This window comes from Camellia sinensis, chromosome 6 (assembly GCF_055761805.1).
Source record: "Camellia sinensis isolate YWXY chromosome 6, ASM5576180v1, whole genome shotgun sequence".
Taxonomy (NCBI): domain Eukaryota; kingdom Viridiplantae; phylum Streptophyta; class Magnoliopsida; order Ericales; family Theaceae; genus Camellia; species Camellia sinensis.
Window position 1 is genome coordinate 87,740,461 of NC_138966.1, and position 26,008 is coordinate 87,766,468.

At 43.8% G+C, this 26,008-nt stretch overlaps 1 protein-coding gene across 6 annotated transcripts in view; it reads left to right on the forward strand.

Moving 5' to 3' along the window:
* The window catches only part of LOC114285579 (uncharacterized), a 52,755-nt gene that overhangs the window by 15,275 nt on the left and 11,472 nt on the right, over positions 1-26,008 (forward strand). The window lies entirely within an intron of this gene.

Consider the following 26,008-nt stretch of genomic DNA (forward strand, 5'->3'; position numbering starts at 1 on the left):
CCATTTACTAATCATATATCTATGACTTAATTATGAATTATTTAGTCTCGTAAATATTTTTATGAACCCATAAGTCTTGTCTCACTTAAAATCTCTTCGATGAGTCATACGCCCACATTTGAAAATGTAATAAGATAATAGTGCACATATCAAAATGATGACTTATTGTCACATTTTAAGAATGACACATTTGAAAGAAAAAAAAAAAAATTAATAAGACAATAATGCATAAATGAAACATACCCACATTTGGAATATCCAAAAAATTTAGCAAATTGACCTCATGGTTAAATTCAATGGTCTACAAGAAAATTTATGAAACTTTTTTATACATACTTTTCTGAGATAGGATTTCTAGGTAAATTTCCGTTGTAATTCACTAAGTAATAGTTTCCCCGTGGTTATATTCTCTATAAACAATAAAATTAAAAGAAAATTATTCATTTTTAGTATGACTTCCATCACACCTAGTTTAATCAACACCATAAATTCATCTTTTCAACATTTTTTTAGAGTAAATTACACCGACTTCTTTAAGATTTAAAGAAAATATAGTAAATATCACAAATTTAGCATAATAACATTGAGCTTCCTTAAAATTTTAATTTATATGACACTTAACATTAATTTCATTAAAATTTTGTTTGTCGTGTAGATGAAAAATGATGTTGTCATTTAATTTACACTAAAATGTATATTAGACATTATTTATTTTTATATTTTTATGTCATTTGCATTAATTTCGACATCTTTAATTTTATTAAAAGGAAAGTGATAATTATGTAAAATATAAAAGATTTGATGCATTTTCTTCAAACTTTAAAAGAGATCATTGTTTGATTATTTCCTTTAAGTACATGGCATTTCCACTTGGAGAATGAATAGGGCTAAATGTGAAATGGGTCGGGTCCAAGCCTTGGGCTGGCCCAATCCACTGAAGTTCGAATCCAAGTGGGCTGGATGAGTATATGGACAAACCAATTGAGCCCAACTTCATGATCAACAGTCCACCCAGGTCCTCAAGCACTTGGGCCTAACCCGCAGTGGAAAGGTTAGTCCAACCGTGGTGCTGGGCTGGGCCGAGCTGCGAGACTGAACCTATGGGCCAAGCAGAAAATGGGCCAAGCCCATACAAAGATATCCGAATGGATCAGCCCATCTCCATGAATGATCCTGTAAAAGGCCGAGACAAGGCATAATGATGTCGAGCTGAAGCACAGCGATACTGAGCTGAGAAAACCTCGCAAGGAAATATGGAAGTTGTGAATGTGTGCATGTGCAAGTTGCCACCTCACCTGGTCCCCTACACCTAGAATCACGAAAGTTGTTAAATCAGAGGAATGTGGTTTGTTATCAGCATGACTACAATGAGTATATGCATTCAATGACAACTACCAGGTGGTCCCCGACCTTGAGCAATGCTAAAAGGACACTTGGCAGCATTCAAACTCCATGAACCCACCTTGAGAAGCAAGCAAGGAACACTATATATACAACATAAACTTCACATTGAAGGTAACTGATCGATTCCAAGTAAAACTACAAGCTCAACTCGATATACATTCTCTCTCCGATCACTAATTCCCACACCGGAGGGGTTATCCGGCCAACCCCGACCGAGCAGCTCTAACAGTGCTTCTTGTGGCAGGAACCTCAGTCCCTGGATAGTCCAACCGAGTGCGGAGCCCTGATCCACTTTCATCTAGTGCGGAATCCGGTATGCACAATTGGTGCGGTGAGCGTGGATCACTTCATTTCTGAGCTCTGCACTCAGTTCCAGCGACGGAGATTGAGGACATTCCCCTTCGACACATACTCCACAGACGGAGAAAACGAAGGACAAAGGTTTGGTACTTCCAACAGTCCCGGAGGAACAAACTGGAAACAATAATCGAACCCCTGAATCTGTCGAGCATCGATTACCCTTCGCTGGAGGTTCTTCTCATCACTTTCTTCTGGAAAAGGATTATAGAGATCGAATCATAGACTCCATGGGGATGGAGATATAGGAGTTGAAAGCTCAACTTAAGAGGGTGCTGGGCGATCCGACGGAAAAGAAGACGGAAGCGGAGCCCTCTCGTTTGCGACGGAGGAGCTCATCCAGAGAGCCACCAGTGAAGAAGTTCCCCAAGAATGAGTCTGGGCAACAAAGCCAGCCTATCCCAGTACAGAGTGAAGCAGCAAGCAGTCACACCCGTGGGTCACACCCGTGGGTCACACCGGAGAAGGGCCAAGAGGCAGAAGACAGTTAGCCAACAGACTGACTACCCTCCTCAGGACCTTCGTACTTGGTTAATTGGTAATAGGCAAAACGAACAACATCGGGATCATCTGGACCGTACTGTTCACCAGAGAGAACACCGAGCGCTGGACAGGCTTATCTCTTCGCCATTCTCCTCGGAGATTGAGACCTTGAGACCCCCAAAGAAATTCACCCCACCGAAGTTCACTTCATACGACGGGAAGTCGGACCCGCTGACACATATTAGTCATTATAGACAGATGATGTCCCTATGGAACCGAGATGAGGCACTGATGTGTAAAGTCTTCCCATCCAGCTTGGGAGAAACTGGACTTCGATGGTTCGATCGTCTCCCCGCTGGATCAATCCATGGCTGGAAGCAGCTCTCCAAAGAGTTCCTAGACAGGTTCGTCTCCAACACTAAGATCCCGAAGGAGCCGGATACACTGTTCGGTCTCCGAAAGGAGCAGGAGAAAATGCTGCGCAATTATGCCAGGAGGTACTGGAAAGAGTACAATGACCTAGAGGAAAATGTGTGCAGCGAACAGATGGCCATTATGTCCTTCAAACATGGTCTGCGCTCGGAAAGTAAGCTGAGACAATCACTTACCAAGCGCCCGGCCACAGCTTTGAAAGATTGGCATGCCAGGATTGAGCAGTATGCTCGCTTCGAAGATGATCAGATCCCCATCGAGGTAGCGTCAGCAGAACAAACAGCTTGACACAAGAAGAGAATAGATCGAGGAGAACACCGAGGGATTGCAGTGAATGAAGTGGATAAGTCCAAATCCCATGAAGCCGTTGTGATTGTACTCAAAGAGCTAATCTATCGAATCCTAGAGAAGATCAAGAGAGGGCCCTTCTTTGTTTGGCCGCCAAAAATGTTAGGAGATCCAGCTCGGTGCAATCAGAAGCTCAGATGCACCTACCACCTCGGTGCAATCAGAAGCTCAGACGCACCTACCACTAAGACATGGGGCACATAACTCAGAATTGCAGGGCACTGAAACAACACTTGGAAGACCTAGTGGCAGCCGGGCACCTAAGGGATTACATTGATCAGGATAAGGAAGTGGCCGAACTAGGGAACCCGCCACCAGAACCGAATGTTGAGCACCCACCTCGGTTGATAATAAATGTGATCCACGGGACGGCGACTCAGGAATCTGATGAGGCACTAAAAAAAGAGATCGCTAACGCTGTACAAATTCAGAGGGTCATGTCAGTGGAGCCTGCATCGAAAAAGGTATGTACAATACCCAAATCCCCCTTGTGCACTGTTTTATTTACTAGCAAAGATTTAGAAGGCATACAACACCCACATACTGATGCATTGATTATAACTGTGGGAATTGGGAAACGATTTGACGTAAAACGAGTCCTAGTAGATCAAGGCAGTGCAGCAAACATATTGTATTATGATTTGTTCATAAAGGTTGGTCTCTCCGAGCAGCACCTCACCCCAGCGGCAGCCCCATTGGTCGGTTTCAATTCATAGCCAGAATGGCCGCTTGGCAGAATAGTGTTGCCAGTCGTGGCGGGAACAAAAACCCTCCAGATAGAGTTCTTGGTTATTAATACACCATCCCCTTACAACACCATACTTGGCCGCCCATGGATTCATCAAATGGAGGTAGTCCTTTCAACCTACCACTAGCTCATCCGTTTCCCAACGAAACACGGAGTAGAGTAGATCTCAGGGGATCAAGTTGTGTTCAAACATTGCTTCATGGCAGCATTAAAGGCAAAACAACTCTGCAATCAGGTACAAACTGTAGAAGTGGCCAAACAACCAGTCTTGGAAGATGTAGGGGGAACCCTAGAGGAAAAGATGGTAGAGGATTTGGAGAAAGTCTTGGTAAAAGAGGATGACCCAGAAAAGTACTTCCTTATCGGTACCTCGCTAGGCGCTGATGAGAAACTTCAGCTGCTGGAACTGCTGAGGGAAGATGTGGAGGTATTCGCATGGTCAGCATATGATACTCTAGGATTGGACCCAGAATTTGCTTGCCACAAGCTCAACATTAACCCTTCAGCTCGGCCCATTGTGCAAAAAAGTCGGAGATCCTCAGTCGAGCACACCGAAGCAGTAATTGCAAAAGTCGAAAAACTCCTGGCTTCAGGAGCAATCAGGGAAGTTCAGTACCCGCAATGGCTGTCCAACACAGTTGTAGTTAAGAAGAAGAACGAAAAATGGAGAGTTTGCGTTGACTTCACTTGCTTGAACAAAGCCTGCCCTAAAGATAGCTTTACTATGCCTCGCATTGATCAACTAGTAGACTCAACAGCAAGGCATGAGCGCATAAGTTTTTGTAGACACCCCATTTTTGACCGTCCTTAAGACTTGGACGTCATCGTTTGAACACTTGATGATTACCCTTGTTTGTGTTCGTCTTGAGTTCTCGGAGGTTTCGGCTACGCGCCTTACCTCAAGACCTCTCGACTTGTTTGTTTTGTGTTTGGTTTTGCATCAAACACTTTTTGTTTTGCTTCTGAGGGTGGGAAATAGCTTGTAGGCCATTACCACACCTCATCGGCCATGGCTTGAGGCCACCGGCCTTGTTCCCTTGCCACCGGCCATTGGTGATGGCTGGTTGGCACTATTGATAGTCGGTCGGCATTGTGTTTGGTCGGCCGGCCACTGATTTTGGTCAATCAGCCACTTTTTCTGGCCGAGACCTTTTCTTGAGGGGGTTTGAACCTTTTAAACCCTTGGTTTTAGCCTCTTGAGGAAGCTTGAACCTTTTGAACCCTTGGTTCTGGCTTCTTGAGGAAGCTTGAACCTTTTGAACCCTTGGTTTTAGCTTCTTGAGGAAGCTTGAACCTTTTGACTCTTTGTCTAGCTTCTCCAAGAAGCTTGACCCTTTTGGCCCTTTTGCTCCAAGCTTCGAAGAGAAGCTTGGACACTTCTTCCTCTATAACTAGAGAGCCTCTCCTTCCATTTCAAGGGTTCTAAGAAATTTGTCTAAGGCAAAAACCATACACTTTCCTCCATATCTCTACATTCCAAGCTCCAAACTCCATTGTTCTTGCCCCTTTGCACACCAACTCTTGGCCTAACACCTCCACCATCAACCTAAGGATCTTGGAGGCCATTTTCAGAGGCTAAGGGACTGTTTTTTTGGACCAAGAAGCTGCTGTCCCCTTTTGGCTACAAGGGTAACACACTTTACCCTCTTTTGGTCTTTATTTTGCTTCATCTTTTAGCCATACTTAGAAGCATTTTAGAGCTTTGTCATAAACTGAAAAAAGTCTTATTTTGAGCTCCTTTTTAAGTTTGTTCAAAACCACGTTTGTGTTTGGGGTTGTTTACCCCCTCTTAGGCCTTGTTTGGCCCCCATTTTGTGCTATTTTGGTGAGCTCCGGGACCACCTTGTTTGGGCCTCCTCACCATTGAAATATTGAGGGATTTTAGTGGTAAGGATGGTGGTTTAAGGTCCTAAGAAGGAGAGGGCCATCCCTTCTCCTTGTTGCCTTCAATATTGGCCATTTTTGCCTCATGTGTAAGCATCATTCTTAAGTTCATGTTGACCATGTCTTAGTAGGTATTTGGTAGTATTTTGCCATGTTTTACATCTGTTTTAAGTTGGTTTAGACACACCATGCTTGCTTTGCATACTTGTCTTGTAATGCCATGAAATTGCCTTAACATGTATCTAGCATTTAGACCATTATGCTTACTTGTTTTGGCTTGGCTTTGTGAAGCTTTTATGCATGTTTTAGTGTGCTTAAGGACTGTTTTTGGTTGTTTGGGTCATCCATGCTTTTCTTTGTATAGCTACCATGTAATCTCCCTTGTAGGCCTTGAGTGTTGGACCCTCTAGCATGCTCTATTTGCATTATTTCAGTGGTTTGGAACCACTTGCCATGTCATTTCAATCCTTATGGCATGCTTGTATTCTTGCATTTGATGCTCCTTTAATTCTTTAAGAGGTTGGTGTCTTATGCTCCATGTTTGGCCCCTTTTGCATGCCTTTAGAATTAGGCCATTTAGATGCCATCTAGGTGTGTCTTTGACCTTGTTTTGGCATGATTTAGGGCTGTTTTGTTTCACTTTGGTCATTTACTTCATGTGTCACATGACCATAGTTTAAGTCCTTGGGCTTGGTTCCATGCCTTGCATGCTTGTTAGCTTAGGTTGTATGCCTAGTATACATTGCTTGTGCCCATGCTCATGTTGCATACTTAGCTCACATGCTTAGGTTGCATTTGGCATGCATGCCTTGCCTTTTGATTAACCATGATTGAGGTTGGGCCCCTTGTTTGTTTATATGCATTTCAATCTAATATTGAATTGCATGCTTTGGCTTCTTGGGCCATTACGCATTGAAATGCGCAATTGGTGGTCCGAGGGTCGAGGACCATCCTCCTTTGAGTCACAAATATGATAAGGAGGGTGTTGGTGCAAACATTGCTTTGAAAATACTTTGCCATGCCTTGTCTGTCCTCTGCTGCTGTCAAAACAGGTTTCTGCAGGAAGCTTTGGCCGGCCGACCATCTATACTGCCGACCAACCAAATATTTGTGGCCGAGAGCTCCATAATTGGTCGATGACCAACTCCCTTTGGCCGGTGGTGATTCCTCTTGGTCGGTGGTGTTCCACAGTGTCCATGGAGTGTACCTTGGGACTTGTGCAAATTTCAAAGGAGCAGAGCAGGGAAAGCAGAGGCAGCTTATGCATGGCGACAGATTTCTGAGCAAACCCAAGCACGCATGCATCGGACCCTCTTCCCAAGACTGTTTATTGCTTTCTACTAGTTATGTGGTTTGCAATAATTAATTAGTTTGTAGGTTAATTAATTTGTATATTCTTTTGGTTACTCCGAGCGAGGGCGAAGTTGTAATAAGTGTGGGTGTGTGTGTGCATGTCTTCAAACCCCCACTTCTTTCTCCCTTTTACTTACCTGCTTTCAATGGTTAATATTAGGGAATGTTTCAATTAGCATACTTATGCTCGCATGTTTGCATCATTCATCAGTCTTGCATGCACCGGGCTCGGCGCATCATACTAACTGCATTGTATTTCTATTCCAAGTTGAATACGTGACAGCTGTAGCATCATCATATGTCATCTTAGATTAGCCAAGCCTATTCTAGTTGCATTCTGTATGTGTTGCATTAGCCATCTCAACATGAACTAGGATCATGCATTTGATTACTAACTAGTTTATGTTTTGGTTTGGAGTATTAGGTAAGCTCTTATACTTTAGCATCTTGCATGCGTGTGAGTGTTGCCATATTAGCATGCTTGCCATGAGGCTATATGCTTATGTGTTATATCTGCCTGAATGCCTGTGGGTGAAGGTTGGATTATTTGAGTTTGAACAATTCATTGAAATCCGTGTTTTAGCCTACTTGCGAGTAGCAAATTTCAAACCGATTTCCAAACAAACGGATATGCGATGCTTTGTTCCAAATTAGGCGACCTAGTCTATACTTGTTTGCTATGCGCATCACATAGTAAATCTAGGCTAGTAACTGGAATAAGAACACATAATGTTTTCAAAACAAGATATCATGATTAGTAGAGGCCGATCTTCGGATCGGGCGAGAGGGGGTGCTCATAGCTGACCTTCCCCAATCGTACCCAAGTTCCCGAGCCGAGGTAACTCTGGTGATGATGGACACGTGGCCTTAGGCAAACGAGTCAGGGTTTCCTAAATTCTCCTAAAATAAAATATTTAGGTGGCGACTTTGTATCTGGCAAAGCAGTCCATGTTTGGCACTTCTTTACAAAAATCTGTTTTTCAAAATGATTTGTCGGATTTGGACTCTTTGGTTCAGATTAAGAACCGTGACAATTAGAGTCCGAACTGTAGTGAGCCTAAAGACGAACAGAACGGGACTCATCCTCCTGGGGCGTTCGAGGACGTCTACAGTTTCTAGCGGCTCTGCTGGGGACATTAGAGAACTTGACTCGAACTCGTGATATCTTGTTTTGACTACACTTATGTGTTTCTTTGCATTGCATGTGCATTGGTACGCCTAGGACACCGTGTTGGCCATCTGCTATTCCTGAGCGGTTTGCCAGAGACTTGACTTTGTCAAAGCATGCCATAAGGCTGACCGGTTGCGGGCTCTGCCAGTATGGGAATACAAACCCCGATTTTACCGGGGCACCCTTTGACCATTCGACCTAATGCATATTCGGAATCTATAGTGACCATTCCAAACTAGGACAGGTTGCTTACCCGATTATAGGTTGTTTGAAACCGCTGCGTGCGTAGTGAAACCCTAGCTCCTGACAAAATAGGACAGGGAAACCCTACCCCAACATAGGGGTGTTTTGGCTCTCACTCATCTGTTATATGCTTTAGAGTTAGCCTCTATAGGGAATGCACGTATCAGTTTGCAAGTTTGGGCATCAGGCCTGCGGACACCAGTTTAGTATTTTGAGAATCAGTTTTACCTGAGGGTATCGGTTTGCAGGCAGAATTTTGGGCAGAATTCAGTAGAGAGCACAGTCGTTCAGCCATATGTATACCTGTTCTGATGAAATCAAGCTGAGATACTGTCTGTTTTCTCTTTTGCAAGGTAGTCATGGAACTATAGCTTCAGAGGGCTCCAATATCCCCCGGGTACATTGGATTTGTGCTGATAGACTTTGTCAGGTCAGAGACTCAGTTCAAGGATAATCAAGGTCGGAGAAGGCTAGTCAGGCACAGACCACCAGTACAACAACTACCAGATCAGTGATCTTTGAGCAGTTGGGTTAAGATTTTCGAGCCTACTGCAGACACAGATATACTGGTTGCTCAGTTAGATCAGGACAATATGTCAGGTCTGGAAGAGATGATGTGTCAACTCCAAGAAAGTATGAAACTCATGTAGCAGGACGCTGCCCGTCAAGCGGAATTTGCCAAACAGTAGGCCGAGATCATGGCCCAGTAGGCTGAGCTAATTGCCAGGCTGCAACAGCAAACCGGAGCATCTGCTTCGCACCAAGCCCCTCCCCCACCAGGAGTTCCAGCACCCGAGGAGGCACCAAATGTCCAGGGAGATACGGACATTCCGACAGGACCGGCTCCGTCTCCAATCCTACCCCAATTATCCAAAACACCCACCAACCTGTCGGATTCTCCCTTTGAGTCCGAGGTGGACCCCACAGCATTGAAGGTGAGCAAGCTTGAAAAGCTGTTCAAGAAATCTCAGGGAGTAAAGTCCATCCCGGACATCGAGGATGGGTATACCGATATAACTGTGACGCTGCCGGACAGATTCAAAATGCCGCATATCGATCGCTTTGACGACTCTGGAGACCCAAGGGTGCACCTTCACCTGTTTTCTGATATCTTGAGGCCAATAGGTTTGACCACAGCTCAGAAGTTGTCTCTCTTTGGCCGAACCATGTTTGGGATAGCCGCAATCTGCTACGCGAAATTGGAGGACTCTGTGAAACGGAACTGGGAAGAGCTGGCTGAGGCCTTTATTGCTCAATACTCCTACAACACACAGATCAAGGTTACAACTCGTGATCTCGAAGTCACTCGCTAAGAACCAAAGGAGGGTTTCTCAGAGTTCGTGACGAGATGGAGAGCCAAGGCTTCAATGATGACCATTAGGCCAACTGACAAAGATCAGATTTGGATGGTTGTGCGTAACCTCCAACCCAAGCTCATGCAGAAGATGATCGTTCTCCCCTTCCCCACCTTTTCAGATTTGCATGAGATGGGAGTACAGACCGAGGATGCTTTGAAACAAGGCCTGATTAACAATGATAGAGAGCAACCCAGGAGGGCGTTTTTCCGCAGTTCGAATGCGACCACCAGTGGTGATGCAGCTGCGAGATCTTCTGAAATTGGAATGATCACCACCAAAACAGCTGCCCCCTTTGTTGGTACATCCAATCCAAACCCCCGAACCTCAGACTATCTACTCCGAAGCAAGAGGATTTTCACCCCGCCTTATATGTCTTTGTCTAAAGCTCTGGGGGTCCTACTCAGGAAAGAACATTTGAAACCATTAGAACAACGGCCTCTACCCGATCCTCTCCCTCCAAAGCATGACCCGACTAAGTACTGCACTTTTCATCAACAAACCGGTCATGACACCGACAGTTGCGTCCATCTCCGCCACGAGATACAAAATTTGATTGATAACAGGGTCATCCCCGCACCATGTCCTGCAAAGTCTATCGACACTTGATCAGTGAAATTTTTGGGGATAATGAGATGTGATCAGGGGATGAACCACCTGTGGGCGGCGCTCAATTTACTCCAGATGTGGCGTATGGCACGCACTGTTTTGAGCATTTGTGAATGCTGGTTTTTGTACTTTCTGACTCGGGTATTGAGTCAGTTTTGTTATGTCGTTTAGAGTCTGTCTCGTTGTATAGAGTCAGTCTTTTCATACTGAATCAGTTGGGTCTGTCTGGTTGTATCGAGTCAATCCTGTTTTGTTAGAGTCTGTTTTGTTAGAGTCGAGTGATTCCGGGGATGTTACCTCGGATGTCATTATTTTGTTTTGTGTTTGTCTCTTTGCTTTCTTTTTGAGTCTGTTTCTGCTGTGGAGCCAGTTGCAATTGGGAAATCTGAATGAAACAGTTGTGGCTGTCATGTTTTGTACTTATTGCTGCTTTGAGCCAGTTGTGCCAACAGATCTGAATGAAAAAGTAGTAATTCTCACACTCTTGTGTTTGCTTCTGTCGTGTGCAGTTGTGCCAGAAATTCTAAATGAGATGGCAGTATTTGACTAGAAGCTGTGTCTTTTCTGTGCCTTGAATTCATTGCATCGACCTAAGTTTTCCAAAACTTTTTTCGAAACATTGTGATAAAAACGAAGATGAAGGAATTCCTCGGGTTTTACAAAATTTGATCAATTGAGAAAAAGAGAGGCATGCTACGCCCTTAATGATCGAGATCATGCTTGTTAATGTGAGTACTGAGAAGGATCCTGACTTGATCCAGATTGGTTCCGCACTGTCTTCAGCGCGAGCGATTTGTCGCTTTCTTAAAAGATTTCAAAAAAAAAAATATTTTGCGCGATCTTGCGAAGACCTGTGTGGAATCGCTCTTGAGATTGTGCAGCCTAGGATTTTTCTCAGCCTCAAGACTCGACCCCTCATTGTTAAACCTTGGACTTAAATTCAGAATGTTCAATGGTCAACTACAACGTGAGGCCTGTGTGGCCAGATTCAAAGCAGCCCTCGAACAAGAGGCAAGAAAGTCAGATCAAGAAGACCAGATGTCATCAAAAGAAGCTTGCAAAGCTAGATCAGAAGCACCCCTGGAACTAGGGACAAAGAATTTCAAATATGCTTGAAGAGTCGAAGATGGATCATTCCACAAATCAAAGAAGGTCGGCAAGAATGCCAAATCCCAGAGGGAGGAAAGAAGCAAGTATTGCTGAAGAAAAACTGAGTTCCGATCCACAACACTAGGGGCAAATTCAGTTCCCCATTGGATAGACTCCTGCATCGTCAGCGAACAGTAGCCATTCTCCTGGATTCAGATGACTTCGGGATCTCAAAACCATTTGACATGGACAAAGCTACACTTTTACCCTTGAGAGGCTCGCTGGACCGAAAACCCGAAAGGGCGACCCGGGCAAAAGTTAGAGCAAGAAAAAAAAGGAGAAGAGAAAAAAAAAAAAAAGAGAGAGAGAAAAATAGAAAAAATGCAAAGAATGAAGAAAAGATGAAAAGAGAAAAGGAAAAAAGAAAAGAAAAGATGAAAAAAATGAAAAGAATTGAAAAGAAAAGAAAAACAAAGCTCGCAAGGTTAAAAACTCGGAAGAGCGGCCTTGGCAAAAGTTAGAGCGTAAAAGGAGAGGTTAATACCCGAGTGTACCTTAACCCCGAACTACGTAAGGCTTGATTCCCATCTTTGGGATACGTAGGCAACTTTGCTCTGAAGTCCAGCCACAAATACTTCCAAATCAATTGTGTCCATGTAATGGTTTTGATTATCTTTGCCTTCTCTGTATCCGAGAGTTTGGTTGTGACCTTCACTGTGAAGACTGATTACAACGCGCTGTGGTACTATCCAAACAAGGGGCAACTTTCTGTTGCCAATGCACTACGACGCTATTCAAACAAGGGGCAACTTTCCGTTGCCATGCAGCTCTCCTCAAACAAGGGGCAATTTTCCTTGGGATCTGAGGTTGTGCACCTCAAGAGTAAGTTCTGTGCTCATTGAGTAGTGGCTGTTTGCAAAAACAATTTTTGAGAATTTTTATTGAGGTTGACTGATCTCTAAAAAATTATTCCATCTTTTCCAAAACTGGACCATTTCTTAGACCCAAAAAGGGAAAATTTTCAGTGCTCATAACTTTACTTGTATGATTTTCAAATCAAAAATCGAACAAGTATGTTAATCTAACTCTCATATTGGTCAAAATTGTTTTAGTAGAAAGCAAAAACAAAAAATGGTCAAAATGATGAAATAGGGGCACAGTTGAGTCAGGTGTTCTGTCTTTTTCCCGTTGTCAACATACTTGCCAAGAAGGGCACTATACTTTCCAGAAAGGGCACTCTACCTGTTCGAAAAGGGCACTACTGAAACTGCCCGCAAAAGGGTAGAAAACTCTCACATCCTCCACGCAACGAAGTATCAAGCAAAGTGCGAAGCACGAACTGGAATGGGATAAGATATTCCACTCCCTTATCTGGGTAGATCTGATCACATCCAAACTCCCCAACCGATGTCAGCTGTAGATCTGCTACACACCCAGTTGTAGCGCAGCCCCTCTGTGGGAGAAACTCACTGTTGTGAACAAGAATGAGAATCTAGTAGAATACCAGAGGCAAGAGCCCACAATTTCCAGCTTATCCATCAACCACCCAGGGGAGGGATAAAAAATGAGAGATTGAAGAATAGAGAGATGTGCACTGAGAGAAAAAGGACTTTTTCGAAAAAACAGAGCCTGAGGGCCGAGTGATGTGCGAATCACAAATGAGAAAAATGGTGGGAAATAATACCCGAAAAAAAATTGGCTCCTCGTATAATGAGAGGTCTTTCGTCTTTGTAACACGTTTGTGTCGTGTCTTTTGTTTTGTTTGTCTCAAATCTTGTTTTGAGTCGTTCCGAGCGTGACTCGTTGTGTTTAGGTTTTTTTACCTTTGTCTTCCATTTTTGAGTCGTTTTGGCTGTGGTCAGTTGTAGACTTAATACCCGGTCGAGAACTCATTCTCAATTTCAAAAATGAATCGTTTTGTACTCAGAGTGCTGTGTCATTCTCCACATTTGTGCAAAACAAGATTCAATCCAAGTCATGTGAGAATAGTAAAACCAGGACCTATCTGAAGCTATATAGGTTCCAGACTGCAAAGTAAAAGAAAAGAGGGAAAATCGGAGCATCTGAGTTTGTTTCAAATACCATGATTGTATTCTGGATGCACCTCCTCAGGCCTTGTTAATGTTACCGAAGTATGAGTGCGCCTATATCTCAAGTGTAAGCCTGCTTCAAGTCAGAATGGCAGTCCAAGCAGCACATGTGGTCTTCACATGCAGATGTCATCTCTTGCCAATATAAACAGGGTGTGCCTTTTTCAAGCTGAGTGTGTTGTAAAGTTCTCTGAGAGGCAAATTTGAGGCACTGGAGTACATGTTTGATGCCCCTCTATTGCATAGGATGTGCACTTTCATATACACTTTTGTTACATGCGTGCCGTGCATCGTTATGATTCATGCATAGAATATGCTTGCTTTCGATTCCGCATAGAATATGTTTCCTTTCGATTCCGTATAGAATATGCTTTGCTTTCAATGTTGCATAGAATATGCTTGTCTCATGCACGGAATATGTCTTTAATATTGCATCGAATATGCTTTCCATGATTGCATAGAAAATGCCCCCATACTTGCATAGAAAATGCATTTTATCGCACTTCTTTTGTGCACCTCACTCGCACTTCTTTTGTGCACCTCACTGGCACTGTCTTGCGCACCTTACCTGTACTTGTTAGTGCATTGTATGGCACTGTTTTGTGCATTTAATCTACATCGCACTGCCTTGTGTACCTACATTGCATTGTCTTGCACACCTCTTTAACCTGCGCTGTCACGCACGCTACTTGCATTGTCATGCACCTTTTTACTTGCGTTGTCACGCACACTTCAAATGCACTGTTATGCACCGTCCACTTTGCATTGTTATGCACACTCTGCCTGCATTGTTATGCACCCTTTCAATTGTATTGTTTTGAACACTCTCTTTTCCGAAACACCGAGATACGTCTCTACGTTTCCCTTCTTTCCGAAATACCAGGATACGTCCCTATGTTTCTCCTTCCTTCCGAAACACCGGGATATGTCCCTATGTTTCTCCTTCCTTCCGAAACACCGAGATACGTCCCTATGTTTCTATACCTTTCCGAAACACCGGGATACGTCCCTATGTTTCTATACCTTTTCGAAACACCGGGATACGTCCCTATGTTTCTCATTTCTTCCGAAACACCGGGATACGTCCCTATGTTTCTATCCCTTTTCCGAAACACCGGGATACGTCCCTATGTTTCTATACCTTTCCGAAACACCAGGATACATCCCTATGTTTCTATACCTTTTCGAAACACCGGGATACGTCCTTAGGTTTCTCTCTCTTTCCGAAACACCAGGATACGTCCCTATGTTTCTCCCCCTTTGGTTTAGAGTATTTGGAATACGTTCCAATGCTTATACCTTTTCGAAACACCGGGATACGTCCTTACGTTTCCCTTCTTTCCGAAACACCGAGATGCGTCCCTACGTTTCTCTCTCTTTCCGAAACACTGGGATACGTCCTTACGTTTCTCTTTCCGAAACACTGGGATACGTCCCTACGTTTCTCTCTCTTTCCGAAACACCGGGATACGTCCCTATGTTTCTCCCCCTTTGGTTTAGAGTATTTGGAATACGTTCCAATACTTATACCTTTTCGAAACACTGGGATATGTCCCTACGTTTCTCTCCCTTTCCGAAACACCGGGATACGTCCCTATGTTTCTCCTACCTTTTCGAAACACCGAGATACGTCCCTATGTTTCTCTCTCTTTCCGAAATACCAGGATACGTCCCTATGTTTCTCTTACCTTTTCGAAACACCGGGATACGTCCCTACGTTTCCCTTCTTTTCGAAACACCGGGATGCGTCCCTATGTTTCTCCCTTCTTTCTGAAATACCGGGATACGTCCCTATGTTTCTATACCTTTCTGAAACACCGGGATACGTCTCTATGTTTCTATATCTTTCCGAAACATCGGGATACGTCCCTACGTTTCTCTATCTTTTCGAAACACCGGGATATGTCCCTACGTTTCTCTCTCTTTCCGAAACACCGGGATACGTCCTAATGTTTCCCTCTCTTCCCTGAACATCGGGATACGCCCCTGAACATCGGGATACGTTCCCTCTTTAGTTAAGAGCATTTGGAATACGTTCTAGTACTTGAACCACTCTGAAACACTGGGATATGTCCCTATGTTTCTCCTTCGTTTCAAAACACCGGGATACGTCCCTATGTTTCTCCTTCATTTCGAAAAACCGGGATACGTCCCTATGTTTCTCCCTCTTTGGTTAAGAGCATTTGGAATACGTTCCAGTGCTTGAACCACTCCGAAACACCGGGATACGTCCCTATGTTTCTTGCATGATCATAAGTTATGCTCGGCTTTGTGCATTGTCTTGCATTTTACTCCTGTCCTCGGGCGCATATCTTTGTCTGCTGCTTGTATGCTTTGTCTAAGTCTTCGGCCTTGTCAAAAATGGGTCGTCTCTGGGCTTTGACATTCACTTCCGTCATTTTTATGACTTTCGAGTTCTGTCAAAGAGGGGCAACTGTAGACACCCCATTTTTGACCATCCTTAAGACTTGAACGTCATCGTTTGAACACTCGATGATTACCCTTGTTTGTGTTCGTCTTGAGTTCTCGGAGGTTTCGGCTACGCGCCTTACCTCAAGACCTCTCGACTTGTTTGTTTTGTGTTTGGTTTTGCATCAAACACCTTTTATTTTGCTTCTGAGGGTGGGAAATAGCTTGTAGGCCATTACCACACCTCACTGGCCATGGCTTGAGGCCACCGGCCTTGTTTCCTTGCCACCGGCCATTGGTAATGGCCAGTCGGCACGATTGATGGTCGGTCGGCATTGTGTTTGGTCGGCCGGCCACTGATTTTGGTCAATCGGCCACTTTTTCTGGCCGAGACCTTTTCTTGAGGGGTTTGAACCTTTTGAACCCTTGGTTTTAGCTTCTTGAGGAAACTTGAACCTTTTGAACCCTTCTGCTTCTTGAGGAAGCTTGAACATTTTGAACCCTTGGTTTTAGCTTCTTGAGGAAGCTTGAACCTTTTGAACCCTTGGTTTTAGCTTCTTGAGGAAGCTTGAACCTTTTGACTCTTTTTTTAGCTTCTCCAAGAAGCTTGAACCCTTTGTCTAGCTTCTCCAAGAAGCTTGGCCTTTTTGGCCCTTTTGCTCCAAGCTTCTAAGAGAAGCTTGGCCCCTTTGCTCCAAGCTTCTAAGAGAAGCTTGGACACTTCTTTCTCTATAAATAGAGAGCCTCTCCTTCCATTTCAAGGGTTCCAAGAAATTTGTCTAAGGCAAAAACCATACACTTCCCTCCATATCTTTACATTCCAAGCTCCAAGCTCCATTGTTCTTGCCCCTTTGTGCACCAACTCTTGGCCTAACACCTCCACCATCAACCTAAGGATCTTAGAGGCAATTTTCAAAGGCTAAGGGACTGTTTTTTTGGACCAAGAAGCTGCTGTCCCCTTTTGGCTACAAGGGTAACACACTTTACCCTATTTTGAGCTTTATTTTGCTTCATCTTTTAGCCATACTTAGAAGCATTTTTGAGCTTTGTCATAAACTGAAAAAAGTCTTATTTTGAGCTCCTTTTTAAGTTTTTTTAAGACCACTTTTGTGTTTGGGGTTGTTTACCCCCTCATAGGCCTTGTTTGGCCTCCATTTTGTGCTATTTTGGTGAGCTCCGGGACCACCTTGTTTGGGCCTCCTCACCACTGAAATCTTGAGGGATTTTACTGGTGAGGATGGTGGTTTAAGGTCCTAAGAAGGAGAGGGTCATCCCCTCTCCTTGTTGCCTTCAATATTGGCCATTTTTGCCTCATGTGTAAGCATCATTCTTAAGTTCATGTTGACCATGTCTTAGTAGGTATTTGGTAGTATTTTGCCATGTTTTACCTCTGTTTTAAGTTGGTTTAGACACACCACGCTTGCTTTGCATACTTGTCATGTAATGCCATGAAATTGCCTTAACATGTATCTAGCATTTAGACCATTATGCTTACGTGTTTTGGCTTGGCTTTGTGAAGCTTTTATGCATGTTTTAGTGTGCTTGAGGACTAGTTTTGGTTATTTGGGTCATCCATGGTTTGCTTTGTATAGCTACAATGTAATCTCCCTTGTAGGCCTTGAGTGTTGGACCCTCTAGCATGCTCTATTTGCATTATTTCAGTGGTTTGGAACCACTTGCCATGTCATTTCAGTCCTTATGGCATGCTTGTATGCTTGCATTTGATGCTCCTTTAATGCTTTAAGAGGTTGGTGTCTTATGCTCTATATTTGGCCCCTTTTGCATGCCTTTAGAATTAGGCCATTTAGATGCCATCTAGGTGTGTCTTTGACCTTGTTTTGGCATGATTTGGGGCTGTTTTGTTTCACTTTGGTCATTTACTTCATGTGTCACATGACCATAGTTTAAGTCCTTGGGCTTGGTTCCATGCCTTGCATGCGTTTAGCTTAGGTTGTGTGCCTAGTATACATTGCTTGTGCCCATGCTCATGTTGCATACTTAGCTCACATGCTTAGGTTGCATTTGGCATGCATGCCTTGCCTTTTGATTAACCATGATTGAGGTTGGGCCCCTTATTTGTTTATATGCATTTCATTCGAATATTGAATTGCATGCTTTGGCTTCTTGGGCCATCACGCATTGAAATGCGCAATTGGTGGTCCGAGGGTCGAGGACCATCCTCCTTTGAGTCACGAATATGATAAGGAGGGTGTTGGTGCAAACATTGCTTTGAAAATACTTTGCCATGCCTTCTCTGTCCTCTACTGCTGTCAAAATAGCTTTCTGCAGGAAGCTTTGGCCGACCGACCATTTATACTGCCGACTGACCAAATATTTGTGGCCGAGAGCTCCATAATTGGTCGATGACCAACTCCCTTTGGCCGGTGGTGATTCCCCTTGGTCGGTGGTGTTCCATAGTGTCTATGGAATGTACCTTGGGACTTATGCAATTTTCAGAGGAGCAGAGCAGGGAAAACAGAGGCAGCTTGTGCATGGCGATGGATTTCTGAGCAAACCCGAGCATGCATGCATCAGACCCTCTTCCCGAGGCTGTTTATTGCTTTCTACTAGTTAGGTGGTCTCCAATAATTAATTAGTTTGTAGGTTAATTAATTTGTATATTCTTTTGATTCCTCCGAGCGAGGGCAAATTTGTAATAAGTGTGGATGTGTGTGTGCATGTCTTCCAACCCCCACTTCTTTCTCCCTTTTACTTACCTGTTTTCAATGGTTAGTATTAGGGCATGTTTCAATTAGCATACTTATACTCGCATGTTTGCATCATTTATCAGTCATGCATGCACCGGGCTCGGCGCATCATACTAACTGCATTGTATTTCAATTCCAAGTTGAATACGTGATAGCTGTAGCATCATTATATGTCATCTTAGATTAGCTGAGCCTATTCTAGTTGCATTCTATATGTGTTGCATTAGCCATCTCAACATGAACTAGGATCATGCATTTGATTACTAACTAGTTTCTGTTTTGGCTTGGGGTACTAGGTAAGCTCTTATGCTTTAGTATCTTGCATGCGTGTGAGTGTTGCCATATTAGCATGCTTACCATGAGGCTATATGCTTATGTGTTATATCTGCATGAATGCCTGTGGGTGAAGGTTGGATTGTTTGAGTTGGAACAATTCATTGAAATCCGTGTTTTAGCCTACTTGCGAGTAGCAAATTTCAAACCAATTTCCAAACAAACGGATATGTGATGCTTTGTTCCAAATTAGGCGACCTAGTCTATACTTGTTTGCTGTGCGCATCACGTAGTTAATCTAGGCTAATAACCGGAATAAGAACACATAATGTTTTCAAAACAAGATATCATAATTAGTAGAGGCCGATCTTCGGATCGGGCGAGAGGGGGTGCTCATTGCTGACCTTCCCCAATCGTACCTAAGTTCTCGAGCAGAGACAACTCTGGTGATGACGGACACGTGGCCTTAGGCAAAAGAGTCAGGGTTTCCTAAATTCTCCCAAAATAAAATATTTAGGTGGCGACTCTGTATCTGGCAAAGCAGTCCATGTTTGGCACTTCTTTACAAAAATCTGTTTTTCAAAACGATTTGCCACATTTGGACTCTTTAGTTTAGATTAAGAACCGTGACAATTAGAGTCCGAACTGTAGTGAGCTTAAAGACGAACAGAACGGGACTCATCCTCTCGGGGCATTCGAGGACGTCTACAGTTTTCTAGACGCTTATAGCGGTTATCATCAGATACTACTGTTCGGTCCAGATCAAGGAAAGACAACATTTATCACTCTGAGAGGAACTTACTGTTACAGAGTGATGCCGTTCGGCCTCAAGAACGTTGGGGCGACCTACCAGCGGATGGTCAGTCGGATGTTCAAGGACCAACTGGGAAAAACCATGGAAGCTTATATAGATGATATGGTAGTCAAGAGCAAGTTCACTACAGACCATCTTACAGACTTGAGAGAAGTTTTTGGCATCTTAAAGAACCATCAGCTTCGCCTTAATGCCTCGAAATGCGCTTTCGGGGTAGGAACAGGGAAGTTCTTGGGATATATGGTCACTCACAGAGGAATTGAGGCGAATTCGGACCAAATAAAAGCAATACAAGATATTGAAGTAACAACAAAGGCTAAGGAACTACAGAAACTGGCCAGAATGGCGGCTGCACTGAATCGGTTCATCAACAAATCTTCAGATCGGATGAAGCCCTTCTTCTACCTTTTGAAGAAAAGGGCAGCATTTGAATGGAGTTCCGAGCGCACCGAAGCACTGTAAAGTCTCAAAAAATACCTCAGTACACCTCTCCTTCTGTCTACTCCAGAGCCAGGAGAGGAGCTATACCTCTATCTAGCAGTCTTAGATCATGCCGCAAGCGCAGTATTAATTCGAGAGATTAACAAGGAACAGAGGCCTGTATACTACCTTAGCAAGACTTTACTAGATGCCGAGACACGGTATCTACCATTGGAAAAGTTAGCTTATGCGCTGCTTATCGCCTCGAGGAAGTTACAACATTACTTCTAAGGGCATAACATCAATGTCCTCATTGAATTCCCCCTCAGATCTGTATTTAGCCGAGCCGATTTCTCTGGTAGAATAGTAAAGTGGGTAGTAGAACTTGGCGAGTTTGACATTCGGTATCAACCCAGGACAGTAATTAAGGCCCAAGTCTTAGCAAATTTCGTCGCAGAATTTGCTCCCACCCAGAGTACCGAACCAGGAGACCCAAGTTCGGCACAGGTGCCATGTATCAACGAACAAGGAAAGCCCTGCGCTTCGGAAGCCTGGAAACTCTTCATCGGAAACATCTGGCAGCTCTATGTTGACAGGTTGTCTAATAACCGAGGTTCGGGAGCAGGAGTAGTACTTATCTCACCAGAAGGATTTATCTGGGAACAGGCTCTCAGGCTCGGTTGGAAGGCTTCAAACAACGAGGCAGAGTACGAAGCGTTGTTGGCTGGCTTACGCAGTGTCGAACACTTCAGTGCAAAACAACTTCTTATTTTTAGCGATTCACAGCTAGTGGTAAACCAGCTTTCTGGGGTCTAAGAAACATGGGATGAAAGAATGGCCATGTATGTAGGCAAGGCCAAAGACTTACTCAAACAGTTTCAATCCATACGAGTGGAACGAATTAGTTGGGACAAAAACAGCCATGCTGATGCTTTAGCTTGTCTCGGCTCATCAGTGGATACCAAAGATGCCAGAAAAGTTTGGGTTGAGTTCTTGCCAGAGCCAAGCATTGCATCTCCAGTCCTCTGCAGCGTAGAACCGAGCTGGATGGATCCAATACTTGTTTTTCTAAAATTTGGTACTCTCCTCAAAGACGAAAATGAAGCCAACAAAGTCAGACACAAGTCAGCTCGATTTTAGATCTCACCATCCGAGAAGCTGTATAGACGCTCCTATCTTGGCCCTTATCTTCTATGTGTGCATCCAAATCTAGTCGAGAATGTTCTCTACGAAATTCATGATGGGATTTGTGGATGCCACATTGGCGGAAGGTCGTTGGCGCACCGAGCTCTCATTCACGGGTATTGGTGGCCACGGATGCAACAAGACGCTCAGCAGTACGTACAGAAGTGTGATAAATGTTAGAGGTTTGCTCCATTCATTCATCAGCCAGCCAAAACTCTTACCCCACTCACCAACCCATGGCCCTTTGCCCAATGGGGTCTGGATATTGTCGAACCATTGGTGCGAGGTACTGGGAACAGGCGATTCTTCATTACAGCAACCGACTATTTTACTAAATGGGTTGAAGTCAAGGCATTGGCAAATATCAAAGAGGCAGATACGAAGCGGTTTGTTATGAGAAATGTGGTGGTGCGTTTCGGCATCCTGCGTGTACTGATTGCGGACAATGGAACACAGTTTGATGGTAAGATCTTCAAAAAGCTTTGTGCCGACCTCAGGATCGAGTATAAGAACTCTTCTCTAGGGTACCTGCAAAGCAATGGACAAGCAGAAGCCTTAAATAAACCATCATCAACGGAGTAAAGAAACGACTTGAGCATGCCAAAGGAAAATGGGTTGAAGAGTTACCCCACGTGCTATGGGCATACCGAACCACAACACGGCGATCAACGGGGGAAACACCTTACTCACTAACTTACGGAATGGAGGCCATCATCCCACTCGAAGTCGGCCTCCCAACCCTTCAGTCTGAATTGTTTGAGAGCACCAGTAATGAGGAAGCTATTGCACAAGCACTAGATATGGCAGAGGGCCGAAGAGAAGCAACACTGATCAGACTTGTAGCGTATCAGCAGCAGCTCATCAAGAGTTTCAACCAAAAAGTTTTCCCAAGGCAATTTACACCAGGAGAACTGGTCTTGAGGAAAGTTATGGATCACAAAAAGGTACCTAGCGAGGGCAAACTTGGGCCTAACTGGGAAGGTCCCTACAAAGTCATAGTTGTCGTTGGAAATGGAGCCTACTATCTAGAGGATCTTAATGGCAGAGCTATACCTCGGCCCTGGAACGTAGCAAATCTCAAGAAATACTATCAATAGAATTGTCCCCCATCCTCTCTATCAGAATATAAAGGCATTTATCTGTTGACCAATGCAAATGCTTCTCCACTTCTCTCAAATTTATCAAATTCTTGTAATTAGCTTTGATGTTTATCAAACGGAATTAGATTTAGTTCTTACCAAACGGAAATAGCTTTGATGTTTATCAAACGGAATTAGCTTTGGTTCTTACCAAACGGAATTAGCTTTGGTTCTTACCAAACAGAATTAGCTTTGATGCTTATCAAACGGAATTAGCTTTGGTTCTTACCAAACGGAATTAGCTTTGACGATTATCAAACGGAATTAGCTTTGGTCCTCACGAAATGGAATTAGCTTTGATGTTTATCAAACGGAATTAGCTTTGATGTTTATCAAACGGAGTTAACTTTGGTTTTAACCCAAATGGACTTAGTTTCAGAATGACTGGACGAAATTAAATTTGGTAAGCACTCAAACATGCTAAGTGGAATTGCTTGGTGGAATAATGTTTGGCAACTAAATTGGACTATAGCCAAGTGGAATTGCTTGGTGGAAACCACACTAACATATCTTAAGTAAACGTCTTTGAATCCACAAAATTCCTTAAGTACCAACACGTCAACACTTCAGTACTGATTTAAACAAACAGGGTTGGAACAAGCGTGACCAGGCTCTGTCAGGAGCAAACTCCCAGCATTAGTCTTACTCAACTCTAGGTGGGGGCAAACAATTGTTTTTTCAAACCAACCTGGACCTGAGTAAGACACCTCTTCATGCCTTTATCTCATTCAAACGCATCTGCGCTATCAAAGTTGCAACAAACTTAAGCAGTTCTATCTAAGAGCACAATCTTTAGTACCAATCTTACTTAGCTCTAGGTGGGGGCAAACAATTGTTTTCTTTTAAAACCAACCTAGACCTAAGTAAGATCCACTTACTAACTCAAGCACAGCCACACCACACATCTGTTAGCCACACCGAGCATCAGTTCAGCCCCAAGGTCCCAACAGTGCTCGGCCGGGGAAAAATAATACAAAGCCACACCGAGCATCAGTTCGGCCCTGAGGCCCCAACGATGCTCGGCCGGGGGCAAACAGTACAGAATCAGACAGAGCATCTATTTAAAAGCAGTACAGAACCAGACCGAGCATCTATTCGGCCCCGAGGTCCCAACAGTGCTCGGCCGGGGGCAGACAGTATAGAAAACATTCAGACATAAAAGCCAAACAGCATCAGACTGCAAGTTTAAAGAGAAAATTCTATCATCCAACAAAAGGCACAGATGGCCTCATTACCAGTAGCAAAGAAAAGAAAAGAGAAAAGAAAAATTGTTTTGGCAAGTGCAGAAAGAAAGCTCGTCCTGGAGATCGAGCCACGATACATCAAAATAGAAAAGCAAAAAAGTTCAAATCCTTTCAACATCAACTTTCAGTAACAGGGGGAAACTCAGGAGCAGCATCAACAATTTCGTCCACGCCGTCTAGGAGAGGAAAAGTAGAGGCAACTCCAACTTCCTGAGAAGTAGAAGCCTTCTTAACCACATCTCCCGTGGCTTCGGTCTCTAGGGTTTCAATCCCTTCAACATCCACCGTTTCGACGGCAGCATTACTGTCCTGGGTCTTGTTTGTAGAATTAGCTTCTGGGAAAACTTCGGCTGGAAGAACATCAGGGGTGGAAATAGTCTTTGAACCTAAGGATCTCGAAGGAACGGGAACATCCTGAAACAGGGAAGAGCCTTCAGGAACCAACGCAGTAGCCAAAGCACTCGTCCAACCCTTTAGAAAGAGCTTGTCTCGCAGTACTAGCACTTTCTCTTTATACGCCGCCCCAGCTTCATCCCAACCTTGTTGCCAATGCTTGGCCTCCAAAGCAGAGCACTCGGCGGCTATCATGGCAATAACGGCTTCCAGTTCGACCACCTTCCCCTTGAGTTGAGCCTGTGTCCCAATAGCAGCCTCCTTCGATTTTTCAGCTGAAACCACAATCTTGTTCAACCAAAATGCTTCCCTCTCCGCGGTTCGACGTCTTTCCTTCTCTGTCTCCAAGCTTACCGTTAGTCTCTCAGCGTTCATTGCAGCCTCCAGCACGGCCCTTTCTAGCTCTTCAGCACGGTGGATAGATGCATTCTCTAGATACACTGCAAAGGACAACGAAGAACTAAGAGAAAATGAGACAACAATGCAACAATAAAGACAAGTAAAACGAGGAAACACTTACATCAGTCATCATCTGAAGGGTCCCCTTCAGGATAGGAATATCACGGGGCCCATTATGGTCGGCCATGTCAACCGGCATCAACAAAAACTTAGTCAAATCAAAGGCAAAATCTTGTGAAGCAACAACTGAATCAGAAGTGGAAATGGGCCTGCCTTTATGCGACATTGGCGGCTTCCTTTTCTCAAAAGTCTCATCCTTAGCAGGATCCTCAGAAGCTTCCCCCACTACTGCTTTGCCAGCCTCTCTTCTTCTCTTTTTTGCTCGCGCAACGACCGAAGCTGAGGGCTCGGCAGCAGTCGCAGGGGTCCCAGAAGCTCCCACCTCCATCTTCACTTCCATTAGGCTCTTCGCCTCGGTCCTTTCCGAAGGGGTTTCCAAAACATTAGAGGCTCCGAAAGCCTCCGCCTCTAAATCCACCAATCCCTTAAATCAGAGGAATGTGGTTTGTTATCAATATGATTACAATGAGTATATGCATTCAATGACAACTACCAGGTGGTCCCCGACCTTGAGCAATGCTAAAAGGACACTTGGCAGCATTCAAACTCCATGAACCCACCTTGAGAAGCAAGCAAGAAACACTATATATACAACATGAACTTCACATTGAAGCTAACTGATCGATTCCAAGTAAAACTACAAGCTCAACTCAATATACATTCTCTCTCTGATCACTAATTCCCACACCAGAGGGGTTATCCGGCCAACCCCGGCCGGGCAGCTCTAACGGTGCTTCTTGTGGCAGGAACCTCAGTCCCTGGATTGTCCAACCGAGTGTGAAGTCCCGATCCACTTTCATCTAGTGCGGAATCCGGTACGCACAGAGAATAATATCTTTTCTCACAAATCATATATATTTTAGAGACGCACTTCTCTTCAATTAGTTGAGAAGGAAGATTTGAACATTAGTTTGGATCCAGTAAACACCACATGGCCCACTTCGATGATAATGCCAATTTTCTTTTTCGGCCATGTGAAGGTCATTAATGAAAAAATCAAACTAATCTACAATAGTAATCATAGGATTTTATTATATTAATTTTTTAAAAATTTAATAATATGTTTTCAAAATAATATTTTGAAAATTTTAAAAACTCCTGACATAGTAATTTGTGATTATGATTCAATTTTAAAATAACAAATAGCCATTCCAATTAAAAAAATTACAAATGGACTCCTCTAATTATGATAAAAAATCACAGGTCAAAGTCACAAAACAATCTACTAAGAAAATAAAAAATGAATAACACATGAGAACTCTCAATTATCTAGGGAATCCACATCCGAATTGAACTGAACTTGATGTGCCTCTTCCACCACCTTCTTCACCTTGGAAT